Source organism: Lissotriton helveticus, chromosome 8 (genome assembly GCF_964261635.1).
Source record: "Lissotriton helveticus chromosome 8, aLisHel1.1, whole genome shotgun sequence".
Taxonomy (NCBI): Eukaryota; Metazoa; Chordata; class Amphibia; order Caudata; family Salamandridae; genus Lissotriton; species Lissotriton helveticus.
Window position 1 is genome coordinate 368,158,024 of NC_136069.1, and position 12,775 is coordinate 368,170,798.

Genomic DNA, 12,775 nt, shown 5'->3' on the forward strand with positions numbered 1-12,775 from the left:
CATGATCAGCAGTGGATTGCGGGTGCGCGATATATAGTTAGTGCAACTAACTATATATGGAATTTCAATGGTTTTGTGTGAGTAAAATAAGGTTTTTTAAATGCTAATTCCTAACTATATATGGTCTATAACCTATGGTTTTTTCAGTGAATTTTCAAGGTTTTGTAAATGCTAATTCCTAACTATATATGGTCTATAACCTATGGTTTTTTCAGTGAATTTCAATGGTTTTTTAATAGCAAATATCATAAGCTGTCGAATGTCAAGTACGTGGTAAGTAAAAACATTTTTGTGTTTATGCACACTGATCTGCTTTGAATGCTGCCCCCCACCCCTCATTTCTATTAGGAGTACTCTCTCTTTGCAGATAGTGAAGGGTAGTTAACGCAGCCCTTTGCCCCCTTTGTAATACGTCGTGCCTGCTTCTCTCTCCATTTGATTGATTGTTCTCTTTGGTTCATTCTCTATTTACAAACAAGCACAGAGTCGCAATACTCTGTTTAGTCTTTGCAGATAGCGAAAAATCGTGTAAAAAAACAAAAGGAATCGAGCAAAATCAGTAGGCCACTAATGGGATCTCTTTTTGACCTCGCTAAAATAGAAACATTAGGAACAACCTGTTGAAAATAGCAATGCGTATGTACATAAGCGGCGTTCATTTGTGTTCACAGTACCCCTTGTTGATTTTTTCAATCGAGCATTGAATTGTTCGAAGTTAATTCTCTTAAGGATCTTCTCTACCTGCAAACGAGGAAGAATAGGAATATTCTCTCTCCCTTTGCAGATAGTGAAGGGTAGGTAACGCAAGCCTTTAACACGTCGTACCTATTTCATTCCTCATTGATTGATTGATTGTCCGAACATTGACTGTTTGGGAATTAGTTCTTTTTGGAGGTATTCCCTGTTTGCAAATAAACGTAGGAAAATCTTTGCAAGTAGTGAAAGGGTACGTAATGCGGACCTTTCTCCCCCGTTGTAATCTGTCATGCCTATCTACTCCCCACTGATTGATGCACCTTTTTCACCCGGACCATTTACTAGAGATACGTCATCTGGCCCGACCAGAGAGCACCCCTAGTGAAAAGGACATATGCAATAATAACGAAGTGATCACTGTATCCTGTTAACAGAAACTTTACCATGAAACAACCTGGAAAGAAAAAAATAGGAAAACGAAAATCAGTAGGCCACTGATGAACATGAACTTTTATTAAACAACAAACAAAGAAACGATAACATAACGTAATGATAAAACCTATTAATGTCCTAGAAACAAGAAAACGTTAAAGTATGCCAGTGGTGAGAGACCAGAAAAACAGTCCGAGAAACCAAATCCGAGAAACCAAATCACCCCTCGCTGTCCCAACTCATGCACTCTGAAAGTTCAAAGTTTTGAGGAGTGCTTGTAACATTGTCTGAAGCCTATTTGCAATTGCTTCATCTTCACTATTCTTAAAGTAAGTGGGGGCTGTTGTGATGCGGTGCCACCCTGAACCGCTTGACGGAGGCCCCCGAGGGACGGTGTCATGTCGCGGACTCGGAGGGGGCGCTTGGCTCCGGCCCCCTCCCCAAGTCGTGTTGCCCTGGTGTGGCCTGAGATCGCCCCCGACATAGGTGGCCGGCTCCCGGGGTCAAGCGGAACTTTTTTCCTTTTGGTGACTCTTCCATTCTTCACCTTGTCCCACAATCCGTTTCACCTAAAGACACGCTGTAGTGGGGCACCCCTTTTCCGTTTCATTTGCCATTCAGCCCGCTTTTGCTACACTGTGCCTCTTCCGCTATTCAGCTGTTTACCGCCCGCTCTTTCGACTACAGCGTCTCGCTCACCATGTACTTGAGTTGCTCCCGCTCTTGCGGTGCAGCGATAGGCGGCTGCCACAGGACTCTCAAAATGGCGGCCATCTCTTCAGATTTGGGCGTGGTCCACTAAATGGGCCTGCGACACCTTGGAACTCGGACGCTTGTCTGCTAGAGCTTGGGCTCCATTCTCGAAAGCGTCCCCTCATCCTTGAAGATTCTACAAAAGTCTTGGGGGCCCCCGACTCCCGCAGGCTTCTGGTGGGGAGCGCCTAGCATGATTGCTCGTGGAATGGCCACGACGGAGCTACGAAATGGTGGTGCTCTCATGCTAACGCCAGCTTCAGTCTGAAACATCCAGAAACACTGTAGACTACCAATTCGATCAGTTCCGGTAGCGCTCCAACGTGACCCGGTAGAGAAGAACTTGCCCTCCCCTCTTTGACTGATGGTTCTTGTTGCCTGTCCCTTCTGTTGTCATTTAACAGAACTATTTAGCCTGCTGAAAGGGGTTGTGTGCCGTCCGCTGGTTGGTGGAGACATTTTGACTATATTCTGGACCTGCGTTGTCGCGTAATGCGTCATATGACGCGCCGCGTTAGAAAGTTTAATAAATTATGAAACACAATAAACAATCCTTAAAAAATAAAAAAAAATAAAAAATAATCAACAAAAGCAACAGCTAGGTAATACACATATAATTTTATCTCCGTGAAGCGGAGCGCTGTTACAGATATATATTTTGTTTCTGAACGTTAATTTCTCAAAATGCACCGAAGCACATATATTGAGACCTAGCAAAGGCACATCGGGCTACCAGTCCCTACAATTTTTCCAAGTTTCGTGCAAATCCATTCAGCTGTTCGATCCTACCGAGAGACAAGATGGCGGCCGCTACGGACTGTTTGGAATGTTTACAGACACCGGAGAGCCAATCAGCTTCGCTTCGCAAAGCTCCGTAACGCGAAAAGTACGCGAAGCGGTGCGCTGTTACAGATATATACCTTTTTTTGAACGTTAATTTCTCAAAATCCACTGGAGCACATATATTGAGATCTAGCAAAGGCACATCGGGCTACCAGTCCCTACAATTTTGCCAAGTTTCGTGCAAATCCATTCAGCTGTTCGATTATTATTATTTTTATTTTTTTTTGCCCCGCGGGGCCCTTTTAAAACCTCCACATCAAACCTAGGGGGTGAGCGACAATGTACTATGCCCCCTTATGGTCATTTGCCCCTTCGCTTTGGCCTCCTCTTGTCTCTCGATCCTACCGAGAGACAAGATGGCGGCCGCTACGGACTGTTTGGAACGTTGACAGACGCCGGAGAACCAATCAGCTTCGCTTCACAAAGCTCCGTTGCGCGAAAAGTCCGCGAACCAGAGCGCTAACCGGTCCGCTGTTACAGATATATATCTTTTTTTAAACGTTAATTTCTCAAAATCCACTGGAGCACATATATTGAGACCTACAAAAGGCACATCGGGCTACCAGTCCCTACAATTTTGCCAAGTTTCGTGCAAATCCATTCAGCCGTTCGGGCTAAAAGTGAGGCCAACCGCCCTATGGAAATTAACATGGGAAAAACGCGTTTTGGGACCCCCCTTTTTTCTCGGCCCCCCCTTGACGAACCCCCCCAAAATTTTCAGGGGCTGCTCAGAAACAAAATGTGCCATTTTCCTGAAAATTTCAGCCAATTCCGTCCACAAACGCCAAAGTTATTAGACATAGAATTTTCAAAAAACCCATAGAGAAAAAATCCTAACTATATATACCTACTGGCGACCGCCAGTAGGTAATATGCACACACACACATATATATTATCTATATATATATTATTTTTTTTCCGTCCAATAACAGTCGCTTATGCCCAAGCCTACTTCTGCGAGGAGTTATCGGCGAGGCAGTGAACCTCCACAAATCCATCCAAGTCCTGTAATCTTGGCCAGTAAGGATTCTCCGGCTCAAACACCACAGCACCGCAAGTACACAATTAATCTATATTACCTTCCCTTCCCTATTCATACTTTCAAGTTAGTTGTTCATCTGTGTTAATCATCATTATACCATTTGTTATTAAAGGGCCTTTCCTTCCCGACCCTGAAACCGTCCATTTCAATGCCATCCTCTCTGTGCATACTGAGGGAATCTCCTGTGACATTCTCCTGCAGATGCAGAGTGTTGTCTATCTCACCTTCCCTTATCCCTATACTCCCAAGGCCCTTCTTTCCCAGTTCTGGACCGACCCTGAAGATTGCTCAAACTATACTGCCTCTCAGAAGTCCTTGTGGGGACTGATGGATTATCCTCTGAGACTTGTGCCTCGCTCTCCCTTATGAGAATGGACACATTGTCTGGTTGGAATGAATAAGCAATAAAACCTATGCTGGACTAAGTGGGACAGAGAGCAGAGCTTCCAGAAGATGGGAAAGGGAATCTTCCGTGCATATCCTGGGAACAGTGATAAAACAGGTATGCACGATAAAGCCACAAGTAGACATTAGGAGTGATATCTCAGTGTTGGCCTGTGACACTCTGCCAGAGCCCAATATCTGTCTCACCTCGTTCCTAATGCAAGTAGTTGAAAAGAAAATGTGAAACATTTCCATAAAATCCTCAGGGAAAACCCCATATAAGGAGCTAATAAAATCAGCAGAGATTGAAAGAAAGGAGTTTTAAGAATCCAGGTGGAGGTAGATAAACTGGCATAAGTTTAAAATACACCTCCAGAAGTAAATATGACAGTGAGCTGCTCAAACCAGATAGTTTTGACCCATTCTTCAAGCATACGAAAGCTAATTGTATTGCAGTTCCGACCCCTATGCGTGTGTAGATGCCTTAGCTAATACTGCCAATAATAAACTTGAAAAAAATCAAGTTCAGCATCTAGATCAACAAGCATTTCCTTTTTAAAGATCTTTTTATTGATTTTGAGCAACCATGTGGTAAATCGGCCACCCATCTGCGAACAACAATGCAAGGCATACCAGTTAGAGTACAGTAATGGTAATAACAGAACCACGGTCAGGTGCCCCTTTGGACCAACCACCAAGCTGTTGTACATATGTGAACAAACAATGAGGCATATTTACTAGAAGATGACGCAGCGCGGCACTGCAAGCCATCTTGCTGTGCCGCGTTTTGTCATTAGAGAAATGCAGGTATATACAGCAATATGATGCATCCCTATGCTTTCCTTTGTACTGGCACACAATTGGCTGCCTAGAGCCAATGCAGGCACTATTGCACCATGGTGCAAGAGTACATGCGTTGCAGGGATGATTGGTTTTGTGCACAAAGGGTCACATTCCCGCACAAAAACAATCATTGATGGCATTTCCTCCTTCTATGTGTGCTGCAGAATGCAGCACACATAGAAAGAGCAAAAACAAGGCGAAATAGAGGTATTTCTCCTCGTTGAGCCACTCTAACGCCTCCCCTGGGGAGCCTTTAAGAATCAGACACATTCCCAGGTTTACAGAACCTTGTAAATCTGGGAACGCATCATAATCTATGGGTGTTGCTGTGGGTTCCATGGGTGTTGCGTGGGAACACCCACAGCAACACCCATAATGCCACTTTCATGCAGAGTTATGTGTGAAAGGGGGCCATATTTACAAGGCCATGAAAAGCCAAACATGGTGGCTTTTCGTGCCCTTGCAAATATGGCTCAGCATTGTACCCACCGGAGCGTTAAAAAATGTGATGCTCTGGTGGCGCAGGGGCCTTGTAAATATGCCCCAATTACGTTATCCTCGTTTCATAATAAAACCCTGCTGTACCAACTCACCCTACTGGGGCCCTACTTATGTCATCCATTAGGGGGCGGTTTCATCTGCACTTTCAACCGACAAGCATTTTTCAAATACTTAAATGTATGCGAACAGCGGTGTGGGCAATAGGGACTACAGCAGTATATTTAATTCTCCTAGGTGTATAGTGAAGATGCTCAACTTTCCGTGACCCCACCAAGGCTTTCTCTCCAAATAATCAAATTCTGAAAAGGAGCATACAATTATAACTTGATTCCTTCATCAATTATGCTCAAGCATGTCATTAAACATCATTTCATTTGCAAACTATACAAAATATAAGATCCACCAAATCAGAAAATACAGGGCAAAGAGTCTTGAGATTTCTTTTTTCAATTATTCTTTATTTGTAGTCAAATGCATCAGCTCAGTCAACACGTTTCGTCCAACATGGACTTCATCAGGGTTGGTCTTTTATAGAAGCTCACCAAGGTGTTATTTCTGTTAACAGATGTAGTATAGATGTATAGGCAATCACCGTAGCATCAGTTTGATACATTCATGACTGATTTAATGCCTTTGATCCATATTGAAATAGTCTTATTGAAGAAAACCAAGTCGCTTATTCTTATGAAGAGATCCAATATCAATAACCTGGTAATCACCGTCGCATCCACTCGGTTAAAATCTTGAAGGCATTATTGCCTTTGAAAAGTACTAGCATGTAGTCCCTTTGAGTATGCAAGGCCGTCTGTCTATCCGATCAGATAGACAGACGGCCTTGCATACCTGCCGGATGCATTCATATACAAACCAGTAAAAAACAGGGATGACAAATATCTATCCATGGGGTGCAATGACCCCAGATTTTCTTCCAAGCGCAAGTACTGAGAATATCTATGAGGTAAAAAAAAGTTTTGTTCCAGTGGAAAAGAAAGAAAATCAGGAAACAAGTGAAAAACAAGTATAATATCAATATTATCAGTGTCCCCAGTGATTAAAATCACAGAGCATATCACAGAGCATGGAGGGCTAGATTAAAATCTTAGCATAGGTAAGAGAGCATTTTGGGACAGTTGTTATCTGTCTTTGTGATCTTAGAAGATTGGAGATGGTTCTCATAGCAGAACGGTACCCAACAAAAGACAGTGTCATCAGTGGCAGTGGAGAGTGACATTTCCCAGACGCACAAGAACTTGGAAAAGGAACATTTTATCCTTAAAATGATCGTGGACTCCTTTGCCTTTCAATACTGCCCACTTAAGTAACCAAGGACCTGATTTAAAGATTAATGGATGGGATACTCTGTCGCAAACGTGGCAAATATTCTGTCTGTCATATTACAAGTGCATTATATTCTATGGCATTTGTAAATTTGGGATTATGAGGTCCCTTAAGAAATTTCTGCCCCTTTTAGCCGTTTCAGCAAAGAAAACAGTCATTCACACGCTGACAACACTAGTATTGACTATGGTAATACCCTATACTTGGGCTGACTTGAGTACCTAATGCACAAACTTCAAGTGATCCAGAATGTGGCAGCTCGGCTTCTGCTAAATGTTCTGAAGCGAACTCTTATGAGTTCACACCTGCGGGGAATCCATTGGCTGCCCTTCAGAGAGAGAGTCAAATGTACGCCTCTGATATTGGCACATGAATCTCTATATCATACAGGGCCTGCTTACCTCAGAACCAGATTTAGCTTCTACAACCCTACAAGACAGCTAAGATCCACCAACACATTTCTGGACAGAATCCCAAGGATTCAGCGATAAAGAAAAGAAGAAAGATCACTAGCATTACTGGGTTCACCAGTATGGAATCAGCTCCCTCTGGAGTAGTAATCCAGCGTTGTTTAAAAAGAAACTGAAATCCTGTTTTTTTGTGCAAGCCTAACCTTTACCGCCAACCTAGCTATTTCTGTAGCGGTACACTCTCTGTGGTAGCTGTGTGCAATACAAATAGCCTATCATAGCATTCAGTGAGAGGGATATCCGTCACGTTTGTGCAGAATATCCCATTGGCCAATCTCTAAATCAGGTCCAAAGACTTAAGAAGTCCTATTCAAAAGGACTGATTTCTTTCCAAATGAGACATTCCTGTAACACTGGGAAATGTGTCCAGGTCCCATTATGAATGGCCTTCCGAACCACATTCATGATACTTCGATGCTTTAATGTATGTTATATTATGGCTCTGAAATCCTCACTCCGTCTCCTATTACATTTCTTTGAATCGGCATGCCTACATTTCTTCACCTGCCCACCCTACCTTTACATGTGCAGCCAAGCCTAGTCCCAACCCCCTTTTTATGGTAAAACAATCTTTGCTTCGTGTTGTCGTGTTATTTAAAAGTTTGTGGCTGCTCCCAAACTTTGAAGGTAATCTCTGCTCTGGAATGCTCACTCCCTGTCCCAGGTGTAGGATTTATAGAAGCATAACATAACACCAGTATAGGCTAATGTTACACATGGATAAATCAATTTACAAGTGCAAATTCACCTTGTCTGAATTTTTTTTAGTCTTAAATCAAGCCATTTGCACGTGTATGTTGAACTTACATGTGCAAATAGGTTTGTATATCAGGATGCACGTGTCTTGTGGCAATAGATCTACCATCAAGCCTAATAATACCGGTTTGGTTCAGTTTTTCATAACATCCGGGAATTCCTCCGTGTTCCATTGTGGAGTCATGAACCCTATTCACAGACAGTCAGTAGGGTATGGCAGGTTCTGACAGATCTGAGACGATTTTTCTGTTGGGTGACCATGGTTCAGTTTACCCACTTTTATAATTATGGTCTTGCCCCCTTGCTAGTTTTTACGAATTTTCTCCACAGTATTCTCTCTTCTATTTATCGAATTGTAGAACAAATGTAATTTACATTAAAGTTCATTAAAACTTTCCCTTACTAACGGTAATCTTTACTATTTTATTAAATTAACTAAATATTTGGTTACAATTTTCCAACATGCACTCTAAATACAACTCTTCATTAAGGTAACTGAATTTAAAATATGTTTTTATAACAAATGAATACTAACGCAAATTTAACCCTACATTTTATTTCCTTTAATCTAATTAAATTAGAAAGCAAATACACGTATTGCAATTCTGATGGTAACGATAGACTTAACTATATGTAAATTATTAAACTGAAAATAAGTCCTATTCAATGCATGGCCCTATCCTTGAATTAATTGTAATTAAAATAATCATAACTCATATTCGAACCACAATGCTGCTAATAACGTTATATTTAATTAAACGCACTTATTTTTAGCTTCGTGTTTTTCATTTGTGTTAGTGTGTATTCACACTAAACCTAACAGTAAACGTTATTTATTTAACCTAATTAAAGTAAAAATGATATTCTGACACTAACACAAACTCTTAATTCATTTTATTAAATTATTTCATTTGATTACAGTTTTACTAACCTTAATCGTAATCGTAAATCAAACACAAGTACATTAATATAAATTATTATAATAAGGTTTTTTAGTGTTTTTGTCCACATGCTGAATTATATTTACCGTGAAAGTTGTTTTCTCGGTCCTGTGGACGAAGTAATATTATAGCTTAGTAAATGCAGACGTAGTAAAGGTATTAATGACAGGCACGTACATTTCAGAGAATGGGGCTTTGCAGGGGGTGGCCGACCGGAGGGAGGCTCGCCCCCCCCCCCCCGGGAAGTTTGGGGCCCCGGGAGGAAAGGGGGGGGGGACGGAATGGATGGGGACAGGATGCCGAGATTGGGCTGGTTGGGCTACTTGGGTGGACTTGGGCTGGTTTGGGCTCCCTTTGGGCTGGGGAAAATAAATGCGGCCATTTTGGGTCACTGTGCACCATTTTAGGGACAGTGACCCAGCAGCCGAGTTAGGCAGGGAAGTTGTTGTCAAGTTGTGGAAGTTTTTGGATGTGGTGGTTGCATAGGGAGTAGGAGGGCGGTAGCGGTTGACGGTTAATTTCTTCGGCGGTGGGTAATTGTGCCTCTTGAAGTTTTTGAAAGCGGCAGGGCAGCGGGTGCTGTGAGATTCGACGCGGACGGCCGGAGCGCTATTACCTGGTGTGCGGCATGGCGGCGGAGGCGCTGGCTGATCCCCGAGTGCGCGAGGCTCTGCGCCTCTTGGGGGACGCTGGCAGGATGGACCTGCTGCGCGGGGATGTGAGGGTAAGGCCACCGCGGCGCGCTGCTGATGGCGCCACGGCGGCGGTTGCGGCCTGTGAGCCGCCGAGGTCGAGGGTGAGGAGGGAGGAGGGAGCGGGACAAGGAGGCGGAGTGTTGCGCGGCGGCGGCCGGCGGGTGGCTGGGGCGCCGCACCGAGGAAAAGGGCCGGCGAAGAGGCGCGGAGGAGCGCGGAATGCGCCGCTACAGTTCATGGGGGAGGCGGGGGGGAATAAAGGTGGACGGGGAGCTGGAGGGAGGCGCAGGGGGAGTGAATGGGGCGGTCAGGGGGGAGAGGGGACGGGGGGCACGCAAGACGAGGAGGAGTGCCAGGTTGGCGGGGGGGGGCAGGGGAGCAAGAGCCCGTGGTGCAAGAGGGTGTGCTCGGCAGGGGAGGGGGGTCCGGGGGGTTGCTTGGATGCCAAGGTGTGGGGAGTGGGGGGTGGGGGGAGGGGGGCTGGCCCAGGGTGCGGTTGGGGGGGTGGGGCCGGGGGGGGGCAGTTGGAAGGGGAGGGGGGCTCGCCGTTGCTGATCGGCAACTCAGAGGGGGAGGGGGGGGCAGGGGGAGAGGGGGGAGAGAGCGACCTGGATTGGGGATCATCGGCGGAGGGGGAAGGGGGCGCAGTGGGGCCCAGCAGGCCGGTGTCGCCACGGGGGGTGAGGGTAGATGGAGGACAGAGGGGAGGTGAGGCAAGGGTGGGCGGTGGGTGGGGGAGGGGTTGCCCAGAGGGATGGGGGCGGATAGGAGGGGGGAGGGAGGGGGGTGCGGTGAGTGGAGTCACGAGGGTGGGGGGGTGGCGGGGGGTAGCGGGGGTGGGTCGCAGGGATGTGGGGTGTGTGGGGGGTTGGGGGTAGGCGCGGGGGGGGCGGGGGGAGGGGGGTGGGGATGGGGGGAAGGGGGGGACGACCGGCACGATGGGGTGGTCATTCAGCGGCGTGGGGGAGGGGCGTGCCGGGAGGTTGAGGGGTCGAGGGAGGTGAGTTTTCCACGGCATGCTGGACTTCCCCGCTTTTTTCTTGGCAGGAGCAGTTGGCAGGGGGCTCGGGTGAGCAGCATGCGGCTCCAACCCGCCGAGAGGATGGGCTGGCTCAGCTTTGTACGGGCGGCCGCGCTCCACCGAGGGACCATGCACGTGAGGACAGCGGATTACACGGATATAGGTCTCCGCCGCCCCCCTCCCGATGGGTCGAGACGGCCGCCGGGGGACGGGGATAGAGCGCGAATGTGGCAGGCTACACAGATTATCATGCAGAGACTGGAAGGAGGGAGAGCGTGGACTTGGGGGCATTGACGAAGGCATGCAGGGACAAGGCAGGCTTGAGTAGGGTGAGCACGGGAGGTAGTCAGACAAGGCAGTGGGGGGATGGAGAAGGATGCGGGGACATGGAGTCGGAGGAGGAAGGGGAGCTCCGGGAGGGGGTGGGGGAAACGAGTAATGCTGTTGGAAGTTATAAACAAAGTTAGGTAACAGGTTAAAGAGGGCGCACTGCAAGAAGTAAGGCCAAAGTACAAATAGCACAGGTTACAGTAGGTGCTCTAAAGCAAGAGAGGGAGGTTACCTCACTCCCCCAAGATTCATTGAGCAAAGCTCTGAATATGCAAATTCAAATTTCTTGCCGAGCACTCAAAATTGAAAGTGTCCAGATTCCAAAGTTCAATCAGAAGTCATTAAAGTTGCAAATCCATCTTCATACAAATTCAGTTCGAACTCGAAAGTCTTAAAGTACATACGATGATATCAGTCTTTTTCAAATCAAAACACCAAAGAACGTGAAGTCGGCCTTTTTATTTCCAAATCACAAACAAGTTCTGCAGCCAACACGTGTTTCGTCGGGCATCAATCATATGCCAAAACAACTTCCTCAGGGCTGCATGCCAAAAACAATACAAAAAATATATATATAACACAGCTTCTTCATTAAATATAAATAATTAACTATCAGAAAATTATTTAAACATTTAGATCTAATCACCCCTAAGTGAAAGAATAAAGACAAAGGTCCCTAAGTAAGTGACAAATATAGCAAATCCAGTATCAATAACGTGACTCCCAGTGTCAAAGTTAGATCCACAAAACATTCAGATTTATAGCCAAATTCATAAATATAGAAATAATATTTACCTATATTAAGTAGATCTCATTTTCGTATAGTCAAAATTCATAGATGTAGAAAATGAATGTAGAAATGAAATCTGGAATGACATAAGGGAACCCTCAGTCCCGACCCTACAACTTGAGCCCAACAAGAAAACCTCTAAATTCATCCTATTCTAGTGTTTAGTTCTATACCACAATTATTTTTATTATTCTGTAATTGTAGTAAAGTTATCTGACAAGTTATAACTAAAAAACGACAACCATCCGCCCTGGTGGTAAACAAAAATGTCATATTTTCTGAAAGTATTTTACCTTATGTCGTTTTCAAAACCCGAATGCCAAATTATATATCCATTCAGATCGTCGTCCCAAAATCAAAGTCCAGTATCTAATAACAATAAGACACCACATAAGTCTATTGCCACTCTCATTATTTTGCCAAACTTTCAGATGTTACGAACATTGACTCACCCAGTATCTAGGCACAATCATAACTATTTCGGGTTTCTCGTCTCAGTCCTACCGGGTTCAGCAGACTGGGGTCTGTTACGGCTGCCATGTTGTAATAATACACTCCAATCGTGATCTCTTCGGACCGATCTGATGAGCTTAAATGTATTATCCAACTAGTAATTTGGACTAATCTCAAACCAAATCTATCTTCCTGAATTAAATTGTAATTCTTAATATTTATTAACATTTTACCGACTTTACGTATATTACAAAATAAAATGATATTCCAGACTCTAAATATTATTCATAGTATTGTATACCCTTAATAAACTTAAATTTGCCCAAAAAGGTTAAATTTGAATCTTTATTAATAAAAGTCACTATTCCGATCTTAGTTATCGCCGCCATCTTGGAATGGGCAAAGTATAAATGTGAAATAGAAACTTGAGACCGTTATTACCGATCTTTCTTCTAATCCTAACTATATATCTCTAGTGAATAATAT